Below are 22,619 nucleotides of genomic sequence, written 5' to 3'. Positions count from 1 at the left end.
GATTGTCTTACAGACATAAAGACATGGAGGACCTCTAATTCCCTGCTTTTAACTCAGATAAAACTGAAGTTATTGTACTTGGCCCACAAATCTTAGAAGCATGGTGTCTAACCAGATCTTTACTCTGGATGGCATTTCCCTGACCTCTAGTAATACTGTGAGAAATCTTGGAGTCATTTTTTGATCAGGATATGTCATTCAAAGCGCATATTAACAATATGTAGACCTGCCTTTTTGCATTTACGCAATATCTCTAAAATCAGAAAGGTCTTGTCTCAGAGTGATGCTGAAAAACTAATTCATGCATTTATTTCCTCTAGGCTGGACTATTGTAATTCTTTATTATCAGGTGTCCTAAAAGTTCCCTTAAAAGCCTTCAGTTAATTCAAAATGCTGGCAGCTAGAGTACTGACGGGGGACTAGCAGGAGAGAGCATATCTCACCCGTGTTGGCCTCTCTTCATTGGCTTCCTGTTAATTCTAGAAAAGAATTTAAAATTCTTCTTCTTACTTATAAGGTTTTGAATAATCAGGTCCCATCTTATCTCAGGGACCCGTAGTACCATATCACCCTAATAGAGCGCTTCGCTCTCAGACTGCAGGCTTACTTGTAGTTCCTAGGGTTTGTAAGAGTAGAATGGGAGGCAGAGCCTTCAGCTTTCAGGCTCCTCTCCTGTGGAACCAGCTCCCAATTCAGATCAGGGAGACAGATACCCTCTCTACTTTTAAGATTAGGCTTAAAACTTTCCTTTTCGCTAAGGCTTATAGTTAGGGCTGGATCGGGTGACCCTGGACTATCCCTTGGTTATGCTGCTTTAGACGTAGACTGTGGGGGGGTTCCCATGATGCACTGTTTCTTTCTCTTTTTGCTCTGTATGCATCGACTCCGCATTTAATCATTAGTGATCGATCTCTGCCCCCCTCCACAGCATGTCTTTTTCCTGGTTCTTTCCCTCAGCCCCAACCAGTCTCAGCAGAAGACTGCCCCTCCCTGAGCCTGGTTCTGCTGGAGGTTTCTTCCTGTTAAGAGGGAGTTTTTCCTTCCCACTGTTGCCAAGTGCTTGCTCACAGGGGTCGTTTTGACCGTTGGGGTTTTTCATGATTGTTGTATGGCCTTGCCTTACAATATAAAGCGCCTTGGGGCAACTGTTTGTTGTGATTTGGCGCTATATAAAAAAAAAGTTGATTGATTGATTGATTGATTGACAACTGTGATTGATAACTTATTAGAATGTATAACTATTGAAATATGTGAAGAAAAAAGCAAAAATGTATTAGTCAGCTGTATATATAGAGCACCAGGATCTAGTATTGAAACATTCACTGACTGTATGGGAAAAATGTTCTCAAAAACTAATCAAAAAACTGTGTTCATTTGTGGTGACTTAAATATTGATCTGCTCAATCCAAATAAGCATAAAATAATAGATGAATTTATCAGTATAATGTACAGTATGAGTTTATATCCAAAAATCACCAGGCCAAGCAGAATTACATCCCATAGTGCCACCTTAATTGATAATATATTCAGCAATGATATTGAGAATAACTCTGTGAGTGGATTATTAATCAATGACATTAGTGATCATCTACCAGTTTTCATCGTTTATAATAGAAACCATCGGCGGAATCAGCCAGAGGAGAAAATAAAATACAGGCGAGTGCAGACAGAGGAAAACATGAACACACTAAAGAAGGATTACAGGAGCAAAACTGGGAAAAGGTATACAGTGAAAGTGATGTTGATAGTCATATGAAACTTTTTTACAAATATTTACATCATTATATGATAAAAATTGTCCAATTAAACAAGACTACAGAAACAAAAAATCCAAGCTCGACCATGGAGACGAAAGGGTACGAAATGCATGTAATAAGAAAAATACACTGTATAGAGAATTCATAAACTAAAGACTAAAGAGGCAGAAAATAGATATAAGAAATACAAAAATAGATTAACTAATATTATACGGGTATGTAGGAAGGAATATTATAGTAACATATTATATAATAACAAAAACAATATTAAAGGAATATGGGATATATTAAATAGCATTATCAAAATGGTAATAAAAAACAGAGTTACCCTCAGTATTTCATTGATAATAATGTCAAGAAGGAAAATAAGGATGAGGTAGTCAACGGTTTTTAATAATTTTTTTGTAATATTGGACCAAGCTTGGCAGAAAAAAATCCCGATTCCCAACCTGAGGATTGGGATAATAATCTCATAGAAAGAAATCCCTGTTCAATGTTCCTCACAGCAGTGGATGGAAATGAAATTATAGACATTGTGAATAATTGTAAATATAAAACATCTACCGATTTAAATGAAATTGATATGGTGGTGGTAAAACAGGTCATTGAATGGATTGTAGAACCATTAACATACATCTGTAACTTATCATTTCAAACCGGTAAATTTCCCAATCAAATGAAAATAGCTAAGGTTGTGCCGCTGTATAAGACTGGGGATAGACACCACTTCACAAATTATAGACCTGTTTCTTTGCTTCCACAATTTTCCAAATTATTAGAAAAGTTATTCAATAATAGATTAGACAAATTCATAAATAAACATAAATTACTTACTCATAGTCAATATGGATTCAGAGCACATAGTTCAACATCACTTGCATTAATAGAATCAGTTGAGGAGATTACAAACGCCATAGACCACAAATTACATTCAGTTGGAATATTTATAGACCTTAAAAAGGCTTTTGATACAATTAATCATGACATATTAATCAATAAACTTGAACAGTATGGGATTAGGGGGTTGGTGTTGCACTGGGTGAGAAGCTACTTAAGTAACAGAAAACAGTTTGTGAAGTTGGGGGAATATACATCATCATGCTTGGACAATGCTTGTGGCGTCCCACAGGGGTCAGTATTGGGTCCAAAACTGTTTCTAATTTATATAAATGATATTGTCAATGTTTCCAAAATATTAAAATTAGTATTATTTGCAGATGACACAAGCATTTTTTGTTCAGGGGGGATTTGCAGGAGTTACTGAGGAGGATCAGTATAGAAATGGGAAAATTGAAAATATGGTTTTGACAGAAACAAATTATCATTAAACTTAAGTAAAACAAAATACATGTTATTTGGCTATTGTAATACAGACATACAGGTTCAGTTACAAGTCGAGGGGGTAGATATTGAAAGGGTACATGAAAATAAGTTTCTGGGGGTGATAATAGATGATAAGATAAACTGGAAGACTCATATAAAACATATACAAAGTAAACTGTCAAGAAGCATTTCAGTTCTAAACAAAGCGAAACATATTCTGGACCACAACTCACTCCGCATTCTTTACTGCTCACTGGTTTTACCATATTTACAGTACTGTGCAGAGGTATGGGGTAATACTTATAAAGGTACAACACAATCACTATCAGTAATGCAGAAAAGAGCTATAAGAATTATTCATAATACTGGCTATAGAGATCATACAAATCCACTATTTTACAATCCAAATTCTTAAAATTCACAGACTTGGTTCATTTTCAAACAGTACAATTGTGTATAAAGCAATAAACAATTTACTTCCAGCAAATATTAAAAATATGTTTTTTAACAGATCAGGGGATTACAGTCTGAGGGGGAAATTTAATTTAAAGCATCAGTGGGCACGAACAACATTAAAAGGATTCTGTATTTCTGTCTGTGGGGTGAGGATGTGGAACAGATTGGGAGTGGGGCTCAAGCAATGTCCAAGCATGAACCAGTTCAAACAGCGGTACAAAAATATGTTTTTTCTGGGTATAGGGAGGAGGAAGGGTAATGAGGGTTAGGGTGTTTTTGTTTTTTGCTTCGGCTTGTAAATATATAGTATTTTGTATGTAAGTAGGTATGTGTAGGTGTATATTTATGTTTGTGTATATATATGTGTATATATGTGTATGTATATGTGTATGTATGTTGATGTGTGTATGTATATATGTATGTGTATGTGTATATATATGTATATATATATATTGATATCGGTTTAGGTGTGTAGGAATCTATGTGTATGTGGCAAAGGGTATTACTGGTTGTGGGGAAGAAGGGGTAGGGATAAATAAGCTGATGCTTCACCCTACCCCTTTTCGGACATGTTGGGTACACAGTAGGAACTTTTTTGTTGTTGTCTTTACTGATCTATCTTGTAATTGTTGTTGTATCAAATGTTCGAAATAAACAGTTTTCATTCATTCATTCAATTAGACAACAGACTGTTGCTGTCACTGTTTGTTCATGTATGATTGTTTGTCCTGGTAGGTTGTATGGCTGAGGCCCTGTCTCCTCGGTGTCTCACTTCACAGTTATTGCTTTCACCACTTGTCATTTGTTCTTGTCTGTCTTCATGTTGTTTTGGTGGTCGGCCCTTCCTGATAGAAGTTGTCGGTTGGCTTTGAGTAGGAAGGGCGGCTGGGGGTCTCACACACACACACACACACACACACACACACACACACACACACACACACACACACACACACACACACACACACACACACACACACACACACACACACACACACACACACACAACCACGTTCACTCATGCACTACATACCTTCTGTCTTGCAAGAATAAATTGTATATATGTGTGTTAATGTTCAAAAATGGTTCTGCCAGTGTGGCATTTACCTTTACTATACTCGTATATGCAGACAGGGGAAAAAAAGAAGAAAAAAAAGAAAAAAAAAGAAAGCGGTATGATGTCAACCATGCAAGGGCACTCCCAGTAATCCCAAAATGATTCTCCAGCCTATCAAGTAGAATATGATGATCCATGGTATCAAACGCAGCACTGAGATCTAACAGCACCAGAACTGTAGTGGTGTCTGAATCCATTGCAAGCAGAAGATCATTCATCACTTTAATGAGAGCCGTCTCTGTGGAATGATATTTTCTAAAAGCAGACTGCAGTGGCACAAAAAGATTATTCTCGGTAAGGTAGTGCACAAGCTGCCGTGAAACCACTTTTTTTCAGAATTTTAGAGCAAAATGATAGATTTGACATCGGCCTATAGTTTTTCAATATATTAAGATTGCATCAAGATTGCATTTCTTAAGTAATGGTTTAATCACTGCAGATTTGAAACATTTTGGAACAGATCCAGAAGTTAAGCTTTGTTGGTATAGGATCAATAAGCAGGTTGTGCTTTTTGTAGATGTTACGGGTTTTGTCAGCATGCTTGGTGAGATACTATCAAATTCTGTAAATCTAGGTAATACCTCAGTAATGGCACCCACCTCAATAGCAGGGTGTAGTTGCTGGGTTAAGGCATGCTGGGATATGCTTAACCTATTGCCTTCTATTTTCCTCTCGAAGTAATCCAGGAAATCTTGTACTGTAAAAGGAGAGTGAACCACAGGTGGTTGTCCATGCATAAGTATTGCCACTGTGTCGAACAAGAACTTTGAGTTATACTTGTTTTTTGTTGATCAAATCAGAGTAATAGGTCCGCTTTGTAGCCAGTAGTGCGTGTTTATAGTCTAAGATAGCATCACGCCACGCAAGGTGGAATACTTCTAATTTTGAACTCCACCATTTTCATTCTAAACCTCTAGCCTTTTGCTTGAGGTCACGCAAGTTGCCATTGAGCAAAGGTGACTGTGTTTTGGGGGGGGGCATCGTTTTAACAAAGGTGGCGCAATCATGTCGAGTGTAGTTTTGAGCACTGAGTTTAAACTATCCACAAGACTGCCTACTGATTGGACATTTTCCAAATGTGAAGCTAAGACATCAGGCAGTCTAGCTTCGAGTTCAGTCGTAGTTGAGGAGCTGATGCATGCAGGTTGTTGTTCCACTAAACAAAAACTGTGAACCTAACAAGTGAGTGATAAGAGACCACCGAAGCAAGAGGCATGATGTCAATATTCGTGACAGCAATACCACGTGCGAGAACCAAATCCAGGGTACTTCCATGAATGTGCATTGAGTTCTGAATGCATTGCTGAAAACCTAATGCATTCACATTTTCCATAAATGGTTTCCAGATGGGATCAGAAGGCTTACATATGTGAATGTTAAAGTCACCAATGCTCAGAATGTTATCTGCACTAGTTGACAAGTTAGAGTTGAATGCACCAAATTCATCTAAAAATTCAGAGTATGGGCCAGGGAGCCTATATACAGTGACAAAGTAATACGGCTGATTTTTATTCTTCTGACCTTGACAATATGTAGCATTGTGGGCAGAGCGGAGAATAAGATGCTCAGATGGGTTATATTTATGACCCCCAACAGCTAATAAGCTAAACCTAGATTTATAAATAAGAGCAACACCCCCGCCTTGCTTCGCATCACGAGGGATGTGATTAAATGTGCCTGCTGGTGGGCAGGCCTCATTTAAGGTGAGGACAGCTGTAGGTTTAAGCCAGTTTTCACATAACCTAATCATATCTAAGTGATGATCCATAATTAGATCATTAATCAACAATGATTTTGAGGATAGTGATCTTATGTTAATGAGACCCAGACTAAGGACCTCAGTGGGGTTGACAGTTGGACTGTTTGGGTTTAGGGGTGGTTCCAGAGTAGCATATGTAACATGCCTGTAAGTAGGTTTAGGTTTGAGACATTCCACGTGAGTTGAAGGTAGCAGACACAAAATCTTTGATATTGCTGGAACAGCCAATGGGCCATCCTCAGTTTCAGCACCATCCATTGTAGTAATGGGTATTAAGTTTGCAAAGCATATCCCTCTTCGATTTTTATGGACACATCTACGGAAGCAGGCCACAGTCTCAACTTGTTGAATTTCTCTCCCTGGCAGATAAACTGCACTATCACCATAGTGGATTTTCAGCACAAATTTTTCTGCCAAGCTAATGGATACTCTGACCATAAAAGTTCTCCATACATGCAGTCTTTTTACCATTTACACATTGATAAAGATCAGACAGATCATCAAACCTGCTTGCCCCCACTGACTGCATTTTGTTCATGGTAGTGCGCCATTCCGGACCATGCTTTGCCATCCAGAGTGTCTGCCCCATCTGGAGCAGGCACTGAACATGCATGTGTGCCATTCCTGTAAATCCTGTTCCAAGTGGGTGATGCGGCCCCGGTCCACCTGCTCTTTGTGTGCCTCAGCCACCTGTTGTTTTTCTTGTGACTGGAGATTTTTGTTGTTGTTGTTAAGAGTGCTTGTACAAATGGGATTTGGTGAAAGAATTAAGGTGGAAAGTCACTATTGGAAAAATAGAATAAGAGCACCTCTTGCCAACACTAGTTTCCAATTCCACAAAATTTTAACATGGAAAAATTTTTCAAGGTCAATGTTATGTTAGAAGTGGGTTTTCATAAGCTAAATAAATTAGATGTGATCAAATGTCAGGAGTATGTATTTAGTTCATGCACTTGAATCTTATTTATGGAGTTGTCAGATATTTTTTTCAACTCTTTCAGTTTCTGAATTATTTTTCAGATAATTTTCTCTGCTATGCACAATTTGTCATTGCTTTTTGGCACTTGGTTTCTGACTGATAACTGGAAGATAGACAAATAGGAAAAAAACTGGAACCTCCATTCACTTTTGGTGGTGTAGGTAAATCCATAACAGAAAAATGAGTAATTGAGGCACTTTTGATTGACATATAATACAAAATATGCACCAAATGGGCTATTCAATATTACGTCAACTCAAATGTCCACAAAATCCACAATCCGTTTTAGATCCGAATCAAACTTTGTCAGGAGATAGTGAGTGCCAGTCTGCACCTCACTTTCAAATATGAGAGTGATTGGGGTGCATTTGATTGAGATGTAATGTAAAAAATACATTAAATGGGGTGTTCAATTGATAAATTGATAAATTTAAATGGCCACAAAATCTGTAATCTGGATCAGATCCAAATCAAACGTTGTCAGGATAATATTATACATAATACCCTCAAATATGAAATAAATTTAATCTTTTTTGACAGAGGTACAAATTTTTGAATATTCGTTCAATGTTAAAGATAGGGATTTTTTTTCAATTTTCCTCGATTTTTCTTGACTTTTACCTATGACCTTGAAAATTGAATCATTTCTTGCCTAACAGAATATAGATATTTAGTAAAAAATTTCATAACGATATATGAAAAATTGTGGGCTCCAGGCTCTTCACAAACAGACAGACAGACAACCAGATAAACAAACGGGTGAAAACAACCTCTTCCACTCTCTTCGGAGGTATTAAAAACCATGTGTGTGTGTGTGTGTGTGTGTGTGTGTGTGTGTGTGTGTGTGTGTGTGTGTGTGTGTGTGTGTGTGTGTGTGTGTGTGTGTGTGCAAACCAGTCTAGTGTTCCATTTATATACTGGCAAAATCCTGGAATTTTATTAGAATTAATATTTAATTTAATAAATATAAATGACCAGTTAATACATTGTATTATTAGACCAATGTAAATAGTAGGGAATTCTGTTGTTGTCTGCATCCCTGTCAGAGTCTCTCTTCTATTCCTTCCCTTTATTGTCTGTTTCACAGCCATTATTTTGGTCAAAGCTGTGTTCTGATCACAAAATATAATTGCCACTTTATGTTTGATTGTGTTCAAAGTGTCTGTCTCATACACACTTTCAGACATGGACAAAATTTTGTCAGAGCTGTTTGTGGGGATCGGCATTGTTTTCATTGCAGCAAGCCTGATGACGTACCTCTCTGAAGTCAGGTGGAGGCCAAGCAGTGCTGCTGCTGGAGTAATGTTTTGCCAAAGTGTGTTAGGATCAGAATTCAATCCAATTTTTTTCAGTCAGTTGTACATGCAGAAACAACTATAGATAATCTCACACATACTAAGACTTTTGAGGATTGCTTGGCTTCAGTGAAACACATTGTGAAACCTCTTACTTATAAATTCTGACAAGACTGAGATGATAATCATTGATCCAACAGGACATAGGCATCATTTGATTGCACGCTGTCCTTTGACCTACACATGAGAGAAATCACTTTGACTGCTTTCTTCCACCTCCATAATCTTGAAAAGATTCGCTCAATCCTGTGTATCGCTGATGCAGAGACTCTGATCCGTGTCTTTGTCTTTGGATTACTGCAATGTCTTGTTCTCTGGCCGAGTATTAGAGGTCTCCAGCTGGTTCAAAATGCTTCTGCTAGAACTTTGACTAGGAACAGAAAGTTTGATCATATTACCCTGATTTTGACCTTCCTTCATTGGCTTCCTGTCCCGTTATCACTCACTCACTCATCTTCAACCGTTCATCCGGGATCAGGTTGTGGGGGCAACATCTCCAGCAGGGGACCCCAAAATTCCCTTTCCTAGGGCACATTAACCACCTCTGTCTGGGGGAAACAGACATTCCAAGGCCAGTGCGGAGACATAATCTCTAATCCTAGCCCTGGATCATTGTTGGGGTCTCCTCCTAGCTGGATTTACCTGGAACTCCTCCCTAGTGAGGCACCCAGGAGGCATCCATACCAGATGCCCGAACCACCACAGCTGGTTCCTTTCAACACGAAGGAGCAGCAGCTCCCCACAGATGACGGAGCTTCTCACCTTATCTCTAATGGAGACACCAGCCACCCTAATGAGCAAGCCCATTTGATGTCCATTTGATGTAGCACTTTTGGTCATGACCCATCCCTCATGACCATAGGTGAGAGTAGAAATTGAGAAGAGAATTTGAGACATTCCACGTGAGTTGTAGGTAGCAGACACGGCAGACAGAATGACAAGTAGACTGGGAGCTTCGCCTTTTGGCAGAGCTCCCTTTTTGTCACAACCGGCACAGCGAATGCAATACTGTCCCTGCTGCACCAATTCTCAGGCCAATCTCATGCTCTATTGTCCCCTTAGTCATGAACAAGACCTGTAGGTACTTGAATACCTTCACCTGGGGCAAGACCTCATTCCCTACCCAGAGTAGGCAATCCATCAGTTTCCAGCTGTAAACCATGGCCTCAGATTTAGAGATGCTGCTCCTCATCCCAGCTGCAAATCGGCCCAGTGAGAGCTGGAAGTCACAGGCCAATGAAGCCAACAGGACCACATTGTGTACAAAAAGCAGTGATCAGACCCTCAGCCCACCAAACTATAATCCCTCCTCCCCCAACTATGCCTCGATATCCTGGCGATGAAAATTACAAACAGGATTGGTGACAAGGTGCAGCCCTGGCAGAGGCCAACCCCCACCGCAAACAAGTCTGACTTACTGCCGACCACAGCTCTAAAAATTGGCATGCCCTGCCTTCACTGTGCATGCGTAACTTCGGAGTTCAGCACCATCACTTCTGAGCATCACCAGCGATTCACTGATTATCACCTCTTTTCTGCTTCAAACTGCACTCCAGTCATCATCTATCTCAGCGACAAATATCTGAAGCTTTTGTACAACAATCATTTCACATAAATGCATCATTTCATCATAAAAGACAGGGGACTGATCAGAATGCAACAGCAGCACGTCTGAGTCTGATGTATTGTGGCGCCTGTGTCATTTCAGAGCGTCAGTTGTGACTCACCAATTATCGCCTAGTTTTCTGCTTAAAACTGACTTTCAAATTATTTAAGAGCTTTTACTTTGTCACCTGATGGTGAATAATCACATTAATCCCTTTGATCACTTTGGGTGTAGAGAGTCAGTCTCAGACATGCTGCTGTGGTCCCAAATGATGCAGTGAAGGCAGGGTAGATCAATTTTTTGAGGGTGCACACAGAAGCACAGTCTGAGCAGGCTGGAGGTGGCAGAGAAGCTGGGCCGGCTGTGGGTGTATCGATAGGTGGACGAGATGACACGGTGTGCGCTGAGACGACATTAACTTTAGGCGGTGGGCCGCGCGCTGAGACAAAACCAACTTCAGGCGGTGGGCCACTCTCTGCAACGAAACCAACTCCAGGCGGCGGGCCATGCACCGCGACCGAGGCTGGGCTCCAGGTTGATGTGACTTCTCCCGATGGCTCTATTTGTGATCTCGGAGGCGTGTGATCAGCTGATCTTAGAAGAGTGATCCCAATAGAGGAGTCGGGCAACACAGGAACAAAGGTGATCAGTGGCGGAGGGATCTCTGAGGCTGGAGCTTGTGGTTCAGGCTGTGGCACTAGCAATCTTTGTGGTGCCAGCACCGGAGTGACGAGTGCCAGACGCACTACAGAGCTAGCGACTGGGACGAGCGGCTCTGTGGGTTTTGGGTGCATAATTCTGGACACCACTGGGTTTCTCCATGGAGCAGGCTTTGGGGGTGACATCTTTGGAACAGGAGACGGGAGGTAAGCAGCTGGCCTCAGTGTTACTTCATGCCTGGGCGGAGTGAGGGTTTCATCTGAGAGTGTGATGATGCACAGTTCCTCCCAACAGGTGGCGGTGAGCTCAGACTCGAACAAAAAGTCCATGGGGTCTTCGACGCAGGAAGGGACCCAACCCTGCTGAAACTGCGTCTTTATGTCTCTCAGCTCAGAGTTTCTGGTTAACAGCTCTGGCTTGGCTAAAAAGATCTGATCGAGTGCGAAAAAATGTGCTGTTTGCCCTGCTTACTGCAACAGTCCTGATAATCAAAAAATAGGTCCTGTATCTTAAACAAGGACATAGTCATGTCCTGAAGTGCTAACTGCTCTGAATCTGGATCATCATTCTCATCCAAATGCATCCAGTCTGACTCGTCATCATCAGATGGCAGGTAGGCCTCGGGGTGCCTCATCCAATCGGGATGCTTCTGTTCACAGAAAACATCATCCAGGCTCAGAAGCTCGGGGAAATAATCAAATAGCCATGGGTTTGAATTGACAAGATCCCCGGCTTGCTCAAGAAAATCAAACTTCTCTCTCGAAGCATTAGTCACAAAAACAAACAAAAAAAAAGGTCAGAGGTCAGAAAATATCCTCTTTGTCACCTCAATATCTGGGAGCACAGCATCAATGTCCATGGCAGGAGTGGAGCTTGCGGGGTCCATGTTCTGGCCAGATTATACTATCAGGACGGGCGGCTGCCCGGCACCTGGAACTCCCGGACTAGGCTTTGGTGTAAGAGAAATCATGGTCTTTATTCCAGGCTTGGTTTTGGTACACATGTGGCCAGTCAGCACAGCAGAAGTACTAGCAGGATTAGGCAGAGACACAGTCATGAACGAGCAGGGGTCAGAGGCACAAGCAAACACCAACATCTGGGATGAGGCAAGAGGCATGGTCGAAGAATACAGAGCAGGATTTGGAACACAGCAAGACAAAATTCAGGACTGTGGAAGGCGCTGGAAAGTGTACAAGACAACAATCTGGCAGGGAAGTGAAGGACACGAAGACAGAATACAATATTACTTCTTCTTCTGTGTCTTTTGGCTGTTCCCGTTCAGGGTCGCCACAGCAGATCAATCGTTTCCATCTCACCCTGTCCTCTGTATCTTTCTCTGTCACACCAACCACCTGCCTGTCCTCCCTCAGCACATCCATAAACCTCCTCTTTGGCCTCCCTCTACTCCTCCTGCCTGGTGGCTCCAACCTCAGCATCCTTTTCCCTATACTGTATACCCTGGGTCCCTCCTCTGCACATGTCCAAACCATCTCAATCACGCCTCTCTGACTTTGTCTCCAAACCGGCTCACCTGAGCTGTCCCTCTGATATGTTCATTCCTAATCTTGTCCATTCTTGTCACTCCCAAAGAGAATCTCAAAATCTTCAGCTCTGCCACCTCCAGCTCTGCGTCCTGTCTTTTTGTTAGTGCCACCGTCTCTAAACCGTACAACATAGCTGGTCTCACTACTGTCTTGTAAACTTTCCCCTTCACTCTTGCTGATATTCTTCGGTCACAAATCACTCCTGCCACCTTTCTCCATCCACTCCACCCTGCCTGCACTCTTTTCTTCACCTCTCTACCAGACTCTCCATTACTTTGCACAGCTGACCCCAAATATTTAAACTCATCTACTTTCACCACTTATACTCCTTGTAACTGCACTATTCCACTGGGCTCCCTCCCATTCACACACATGTACTCAGTCTTGCTTCTACTGACTTTCATTCCCTTTCTCTCCAAAGCATATCTCCACCTCTCCAGACTAGACAAAACTTGCTCTCTACTCTCACTACAGATCACATTGTCATCTGCAAACATCATAGCCCATGGGGACTCCTGTCTGATCTCATCTGTCAACCTGTCCATCACCAGTGCAAACAAGAAAGGACTCAGAGCTGATCCTTGGTGTAATCCCACCTCCACCTTGAATGAGTCTGTCATTCCGACTGCGCATCTCAACGCTGTCACACTATTCTTGTACATGTCCTGCACTACCCTAACATACTTCTCTGCCACTCCAGACTTCCTCATACAATACCACAGCTCTTCTCTTGGCACCCTATCGTAAGTTCTTTGTAAGTCCACAAACACACAATGTAACTCCTTCTGGCCTTCTCTGTACTTCTCCAACAGTATTCTCAGAGCAAGCATTGCATCTGTAGTGCTCTTTCTTGGCATGAAACCATATTGCTGCTCACAGATCTTCACCTGTTTTCTAAGCCTAGCTTCTACTACTCTTTCCCATAACTTCATACTGTGGCTGATCAACTTTATGCCTCTGTAGTTACTGCAGCTCTGCACTTCACCCTTGTTCTTAAAAGTATGAACCAGCACACTTCATCTCCACTCCTTAGGCAGCCTTTCACTTTCCAAGATTTTGTTAAACAATCTGGTTAGAAACTCCAGTGCCATCTTTCCTAGACATTTCCATGCCTCCACTGGAATGTCATCTGGACCAACTTCCTTTCCACTCTTCATCCTCTTCATAGCTGCCCTCACTTCTTCCTTACTAATCTCTTGTACTTCCTCACTTACTCTCAGCACATCATCCAGTGTTTTCTCTCACTCATTTTCTTCATTCATCAGCTCTTCAAAATATTCCCTCCACCTTCTCAGCACACACTCCTCACTTACGAGCTCATTACCATGTGCATCTTTTACCACCCTAACCTCCTGCACATCCTTTCCGGCTCTGTCTCTTTGTCTGGCCAATCGGTACAGGTCCTTTTCTCCTTCCTTACTATTCAACTTCTTGTACAGCTCACAATATTCCTTTTCCTTCGCTTTTGCCACTTCTCTTTTCGCCTTACGCCGCATCTCCTTGTACTCCTGTCTACTTTCTTCATCTCTCTGACTATCCCAAAACGGTTTCGCCAACCTCTTTCTCCTTATGCTTTCCTGGACCTCTTCATTCCACCACCAAGTCTCCTTGTCTTCCTTCCACTGTCCAGATGTCATACCCAGTACTGTCCTAGCTGTCTCCCTCACCACATCTGCAAAATTGCTTCCCCTACAACCAGTGCTTTTCTCACCTGCTCGCTAAATTTCACACAACAGTCTTCCTCCTTCAGCTTCCACCATCTGATCCTTTGTTGAGCTCTCACTCTCTTCTTCTTCTTTACCTCTAAATTCATCCTACAAACAACCATCCTATGCTGTCTAACGACACTCTCTCCTGCCACCACCTTGATTTCTTTTAGCTTGCATCTCCTATAAAGAATGTAGTCCACCTGTGTGCACCTTCTTACTCTTATATGTTACCCTGTGCTCTCTTTTCTTAAAGTAGGTGTTCACCACAGCCATTTCCATCCTTTTTGCAAAATCAACTACCATCTGTCCTTCCCCATTCCTATCTTGACACCATATCTACCCATTACTTCCTCGTCACCTCTGTTCCCTTCACCAACATGCCCATTGAAGTCCGCTCCTGTCACCACTCTTTCATGCTTGGGCACACTCTCCACCACCTCATCTAACACACTCCAGAAATCTTCTTTCTCCTTCATCTCACAACCTACCTGTGGGGCATATGCACTGGTGATATTCATCATCAACCCTTCAATTTCCAACTTCACACTCATCATCCTGTCAGACACTCGTTTAACCTCCAACACACTTTTAACATACGAGGTCTATTAGATAATAAACTGACCCTCTTATTTTTTTTTAACTATATGGATTTGAATGACGTGCGATTACACCAATCATGCTTGAACCCTCGTGCGCATGCGTGAGTTTTTTCACGCGTGTCGGTGGCGTCATTTCCCTGTGGGCAGGCCTTGAGTGAGATGTGGTCCCGCCCTCTCGGCTGAATTCCTTTGTTTCACACGCTGCTCGAGACGGCGCGCGTTGCTTTATCAAAATTTTTTCTGGACCTGTGAGGAATATCCGAGTGGACACTATTTGAGAAATTAAGCTGGTTTTCGGTGAAAAGTTTAACAGCTGATGAGAGATTATGGGGTGTTTCTGTCGCTGTAAGGACTTCCCACGCAGCGGGACGTCGTGCAGCGCTTCCAGGCGCCGTCGTCGGCCTGTTTCGACCTGAAAACATCCTAATTTAAGGCTTAATTCACCCAGGACGTCGTGAGAGAACAGAGAAGATTCAGAAGAGGCCAGCATGAGGACTTTATGCGGACATTCCACTGTTTAAGGACATTTTGTAATGAAAGACGTGCGCGCAAATTCGCCGAGTCATTTCCGTGACGACTCGGCAAATCTGTGTGCGCTGCGACAGGAAAAACACCTCTGTGTTGAAAACCATTTGTAAAATTCAGGCGGCTTTTGATGGCTTTCAACAAGTGAGTAACTGAGAAATTGTTTAACAGCTTGGGCATGTTCCAACTTGCCCGTTAAGGTTTCCCCCCGCGGTCGAGTCCAGCCCGACATGCGACTCTGCCCGCACGTTCTTTCAATACAAAATGTCCGTTAACAATGGAATGTCCGAATAAACTCCTCATGCCGACTTCTTCTGAAAGTTCTCTGTTCTCTGACGACTTCCTGGGTCAACAGAGCCTGAAATGTGGAAGTTTTCAACTTGAAATGGCGAGACGCTGCCGCCTTGAAGCGCAGATCGCCATCAGGCGCCGTGGGCCGTCCTTACGGCGACACTACCAGACCAAAATCTCTCATCAGCCGTTAAAATTTTTACCGAAAACCAGCTGAATTTATCAAATGGTGTCCACTCAGTTGTGCCTTACAGTTTTGAAAAAAATTTGATCAAACAAAGCAGCAGTCTCTGAGCCATTCCTAAACAATGAAAAAATCGACAAGAGGGTGGGCCACTCCTCACTCAAAGACTGCCCACAGGCGAATAACATAACCGACAGGCGTGAAAAAACTCTCACATGCCCACGAAGGTTCAAGCATGTCTGATGTAATCACACGTGATTCAAATCCATATGGTTTTGAAAAAAATAATAAGGTCTGATACTTTTCTAATAGACCTCGTACTCTTCCTTTAAAATGACCCCAACACCATTTCTCTTCCTGTCCTCACCATGGTACACTGCTGATGCTCCTGCTCTTACTTCCCTTCCACTTGGTCTCTTGCACACACAATATGTCTACCTTTCTCCTCTCCATCATATCAGCCAGCTCTCTCCATTTACCAGTCACACTACCAACATTCAAAGTCCGCACTCTCATTTCCACCCTTCTAGTCATCTTCTCCCGCTGTTTGTGGAAACGTTCTCCTCCTCTTCTTCATCATCTTTGCCCAGCAGTAGCCCAGTTTCCACTGGCATCCTGTTGGGCAACAGCACCAGTGGCGGACGTTGTTAACCCGGGCCACGACCGATCCGGTATGGAAATTTGATTCTTCGTCTGCATATTTTTATTTATTTATTTTTTTCAATTTATTTTCCTTTATATGGCACCAAATCACAACAGAGTTGCCTCAAGGCGCTTCACACAGGTAAGGTCTAACCTTACAAACCCGCAGGGGTGACCGTCTACTTGGGCCATGCTACAAACATAAATTACAAATACAATTCACAGAACAATTCACAGACGAATATACAAGAATTGCTGTTGGTGTACAGGACAGGAGGGTCGCCAACACAAGTACAACTCCCATCTCTGGCTGGAGCTGCACCTTAAACAGAGAAAAAACAGAATCAGGCATCACAAAGACAAAAAATACTGTATAATTTGCCGGCATTAATCAACAAGAAAAACAGAAGAAATACTAAGGTGATCGCCGGTCGCTAGCCCTAAACTTCACTAAAAGACCCAGAATTTAGGTAAAGCTGAGGCCGTGGCCCGCTCCAATTACTAATAACATGAATTAAAAGAGTAAAAAGCATAAAACAAAACTGTACCAGTATGCTAGCCATATGAAAGGGAAAAGAAGTGTGTCTTAAGTCTGGACTTGAAAGTCTCCACAGAATCTGATTGTTTTATTGATGCAGGGAGATAATTCCACAGAACAGGGGCACGATAAGAGAAAGCTCTGTGACCCGCATAGTTGGGTTGGCTTGTTTTACGCCGGATGCCCTTCCTGATGCGACCCTCCTCATTTATCCGGGCTTGGGACCGGCACTCAGATTGTACTGGCTGCACACCCCATGTGGCTGAGTTATATAATACAACATTACTATGAATTGAAATGAACAGAGCATGAACATGAGGACAGAAAGAAAAGAAAGACTAGGACAAAACTAAGCTAGAGCAGACTCAGTAATTAACAAAACCCAACACTAAAGCACAATAGATAATATAACGAATGAGAACAAAATAAACAAGTGATAAACAATGACAACATGAAGTGGCTGAACAAACAAGAACAGAACAGAACAATGGCTAAAGCAGGGGTGGCCAAGTTCAGTCCTCGAGAGCCACCTTCCTGACACTCTTAGTTGTCTCCCTGCTCCAACACACCTGAATCCAATGAAAGACTCGTTAGCAGACTTTTAATGAGACTTTAATGAGGCTCCGTCGCAGACATGCGAATTCCTCCGCATGTGTTTCATTACAAAATCTCCTGTAACAGTGGAATGTGCCATAAAAGTGCTGATGTACACCTCTTCTGCAATTTCTCTGGTAGTCAGACGACGTCCCGGATCAACACAGCCTTCACTTTGGAAATTATCTGGTCGTTTCAGCCTGTCGATGGCTGCTTGGAGCGCGGCGCGCCCTGCCCTGCTGTGGGCCATCTTTAATCCGGTTGTAATGATCCTTAATCTGTGTGACACCCAGAGTATCTTCACTGAAAGCCGTCTGAATCTTCCGAATGGTTTCCACCTGGCTGTCTCTCACAGTTTCTGGAAAAATTTGATTCATGGCTGCTCCAATCAATCCGACGAGGGGGGTAGACCAATGCTCACTCAAAGCCTGCCCACAGGCGAATGACGCAACCGACAGGCATGAAAAAACTCACGCATGCGCACGAAGGTTCAAGCTTGGCTGATGCAAGCGCACATGATTCAAATCCATATAGTTTTTAAAAAAAATAAAAAGGTCGGATAGTTTTCTAACAGACCTCGTATAAGATATATTTTAGCTGAATAATTCCCCTTTCAACCTAACCGGTTGTTTCGAAACCTTTGCAGCAATTTTTTACGCATTTTTATTTTGAGAGCAGCGTGACTTTGTGAGCGATAATTGGGCCAGCTACAAAATGTAAGGCTCAGTAAATTATTCAGATTCACTGATCGAAACCTTTAACCTTATTTTGTGATGATTGATATCGTCGATTCCCATCAGAAATCAGAGTCTATAATACCTGTTAACTAATTTCTGGCTGCAGAGAAAAAGACCGGAACTGAAGAACCCAAACTCCTCTCACGCATGCGCGGCACAAACCCGAAATCAGGAGTTGGCGTTCCATCTCTCTACTTCTATGGATTTTGTGTTGTTCATGACAGAGGTGATTAACTGTTCAGTAATTTGTGCAAATAGGGCCCCAACAAAGTCTTGAGTGCACAAATGAACATACGAGGTCTGTTAGAAAAGTATCGGGCCTTTTTATTTTTTTCAAAAACTACATGGATTTGAATCACGTGCGATTACATCAGACAAGCTTGAACCCTCGTGGGCATGCAAGAGTTTTTTCACGCCTGTCGGTTACATCATTCGCCTGTGGGCAGGCTTTGAGTGAGGAGTGGTCCACCCCTCCCGTTGGAATTCCTTTGTCTGAGAACTTCCTGAGAGACTGGTGCTTTGCTTGATCAAAATTTTTTCAAAAACTGTGAGGCAGATCGAAGTGGACACCATTCGAGAAATTCAGCTAGTTTTCTGTGAAAATTTTAACGGCTGATGAGAGATTATGGACTGTTGCTGTCGCTTTAAGGACTGCGCACGGAGCGGGACGTCGCGACGTGCCCTGAGCCGCCGCTGTCTGCCTGTTTCGAGCTGAAAGCTTCCAAATTTAAGCCTCTGTTGACCCAGGACATCGTGAAAGAACAGAGAACTTTCAGAAGAGGTTGGGATCAGCAGTTTATCTGGACATTCCACTGTTAAAGGAGATTTTGTAATGAAAGAAAGTGCGGATGGGTCCGCGCGTCGGCAGGCAGCCGGTGCTGCACATCGCCACAGGAAAAACACCTCCGTTGGAAGCCTTAAGGACAAGTTGGAACATGTCCAGCTGTTAAACAATTTCTCAGATACTCACTTAACTGAAAGCCATCAAAAGCCGCCTGGTTTTTACAAATGGTTATCAACACGGAGGTGTTTTTCCTGTGCTGCCTCACCACGCCGGCTGCGTCCCGACGTGCGGACCCGTCCGCATGTCTTTCATTAATAAAATCTCCTTTAACAGTGGAATGTCCGGATAAACTGCTGATACCGACCTCTTCTGAAAGTTCTCTGTTCTGTCACGACGTCCTGGGTGAACAGAGGCTTAATTTTGGAATCTTTCAGCTCGAAACAGGCAGACAGCGGCGGCTCAGGGCGCATCGCGACGTCCCGCTCCGTGGGCAGTCCTTAAAGCGACAGCAACAGTCCATAATCTCTCATCAGCCGTTAAAATTTTCACAGAAAACCAGCTGAATTTCTCGAATGGTGTCCACTTCGATGTGCCTCACAGGTTCTGAAAAAATTTTGATCAAGCAAAGCGCCAGTCTCTCAGGAAGAAGTCAGACAAAGGAATTCCGACGGGAGGGGTGGACCACTCCTCACTCAAAGCCAGCCCACAGGCGAATGACATAACCGACAGGCGTGAAAAAACTCACGCATGCGCACGAGGGTTCAAGGTTGTCTGATGTAATCGCACGTGATTCAAATCCATATAGTTTTTGAAAAAAATACAAAGGTACGTTAGTTTTATCACAGACCTCGTACTTTTCAGAAGTTTGATATTTCTGTATTATAAATTTATATTTTATTTATCTGAAGTTTACAAAGATATACCTTACTGAATTTTCACGTATGCATGCCTAGAATATATAACACTCTCCCTTTTTGAAATCACTCCCAAGAAAATGTAACTTTTACAATATTCTACTTTTTTGAGGTGTACAAACAACCTCCAAAAATGTGACTTACTGTATATGAGTTAATAAAACCACAACTACATAAATATCTAAATAAATAAATAAATAGTCTTTAATTTTCCCAGGAAGGTTTCAAGAATGAATCTGATGTTAGATATTTTAAGTGCTTTGTGAAAAAAGAAAAGTGCAGAATTTTCTGGCAAGATTTACTGTGTTGCATTCATGTACTCTGATTAAGAATAAAAAATGTAACTGGTTTGTAAGAAGGTTTGTTGATTGCCTGTTGTTGCCTTCCAAGACGTTTGAAGAATAACATTGATTTTCACAGCATATAAAAAATATTACTCAACCCAATGTGACACAGAAATGTTTTAAACGTAAGGGGGAGGTGATGGTCTAGCCGTTAAAGCGTTGGGCTTGAGACCAGAGGTTCAAATCCCAGCCTGATCGAAAACCACTAAGGCCCTTGGGCAAGGTCCTTAATCCCCTAGTTGCTCCCAGTGTGTAGTGAGCGCCTTGCATGGCAGCACCCTGACATCAGAGTGAATGTGAGGCGCTTTGAGCGTCTGATGCAGATTGAAAAGTGCTATATAAATGCAGTCCATTTAAGATGTATTGTCACACTGACATTGTAGGAAAATTGGCCTTTTAGTATGGCCTTTTACAGTGATGGGCAATCAAAAGCCCACCCCTCCAACCACTAGACCAGCTAACTGTGGATGTTGGGTTCAAACATCAAACTCGCCAATATTGTCCTTTGAAGAAAATATGGGCAATCACCATCAGTATTTTCAAAAAGGAAACTTCAAAAGACAAAAGTCTTGTGTTCTTTACAAGCTATGTAACTGTGCAGACCCTGCTGTAATTGGCAGCAAAAACTAATGTATTAATTTTCAGTAGGACCATTTGGATGCTGTAACAGCACCATAACAGGAAGCTTTTAAGCATTATTAATGCCATGATGTTTACAAATTTTCATTTGTGGTTAAACTGCAACATGATCTTTCCTCTTGAAAAGTCCATTTCTGTGTATAAAAACCTTCTCTGTGGCTGGGACTTTAGAATCTTTCAAATGAGACAGTGAAGAACCCTGATGTCATTTTTCCACATAATGCACCTAATAAAGATGAGACAAGAAAATATTCCTTTCCAATACACTGCATACATGTTTTATCATATACAGCTGTGGTCAAAAGTTTACATACCCTGGCAGAATTTTTGCTTTTTTTGGCCATTTTTAAGAGAATATGAATGACAACACAAAAACGTTTATTTTCACTCATGGTTCGTGGTTGGGTGAAGCCATTTATTGTCAAACAACCGTTTCCTCTTTTTAAATCAAAATGACAAGAGAACTACCCAAATGACCCTGATCCAAAGTTATTGTTTTTTTTTTTTTTTGCACTGTGCATAATTTCTCCAATCACAGCCACATAAGCCTTTAACTTCCTCTGGGTTGTCTGGGTGTCTTGGTGGCTTTCCTCACTCTTCTACTTCTTGCACAGTCACTCAGTTTTTGAGAACTGTCTACTCCATGCAGATTTACCATAGAGTGCCATATTGTTTGTATTTCAGACAGTATTAAGAATAGGGGTATGTAAACTTTGGATCAGGGTTCATTTGGGTAGTTCTCTTGTCATTTTGATTTAAAAAGATGAAACACAGTTGTTTGACAAAAAATGGCTTCACCCAACCACTAACCATGAGTGAAAAAAAAGTTTTTGTGTTGTCATTCATATTCTCTGAAAAAATGGCCAAAAAAGCAAACATTCTGCCAGGGTATGTAAACCTTTGAGCACAACTATAGTTCTTATTTGCTTAAAATATTCAAATATATTCCATTACTTAGGGCCCCTTCACACATAGTATGAATGTGGTCAAATTGCGCATGAATTGCGCATGAAACAGGAATCATATGCAACACGTGTAAAATCATAGCTGCCTCCAACGCCTCGTACACCTGTTGCTACAACTATTTATGCACACCAGCAGCTGAAAGACAGAGTGTGTGCTGTGAGAGCCCATGGAACCCTCTCGCAGCAGGTGTTGGCCAAATTCCAGCTGAAAAACACGAACATCAAACACCGCTCACTTGGCATTTAGAAAATGTGTGGCCATTCGCACCATTAGCACAAAAAACAGTCAGGAGATGATCTCTGTCGAGCTGGATGTGGAAATTGTCTAAGTGCACCCACGAGTGTGGCTTTGCAAACAGACACAGTGACACGTTGGTGTATGCGCTGAACTGACAGGGGGGTGTGTCCACCCACAGGAGCGGCTGTGAGATCTGTGGTTCTGGATGTGGGAACACGTACCGTGTTTGGATGGACATGAACTAACAACTGTCCACTGTGATGCACATGTGTCCTGCTTGCTGTCATCACGTGGACATACATAAAAACATATCGCTGTTGCAATGGGCTGCAGCAAGTGCGCGCATGCCGTGCACATTCA

This window comes from Thalassophryne amazonica, chromosome 4, assembly GCF_902500255.1.
Source record: "Thalassophryne amazonica chromosome 4, fThaAma1.1, whole genome shotgun sequence".
Taxonomy (NCBI): domain Eukaryota; kingdom Metazoa; phylum Chordata; class Actinopteri; order Batrachoidiformes; family Batrachoididae; genus Thalassophryne; species Thalassophryne amazonica.
Note: the sequence above shows the minus strand (reverse complement) of the source record.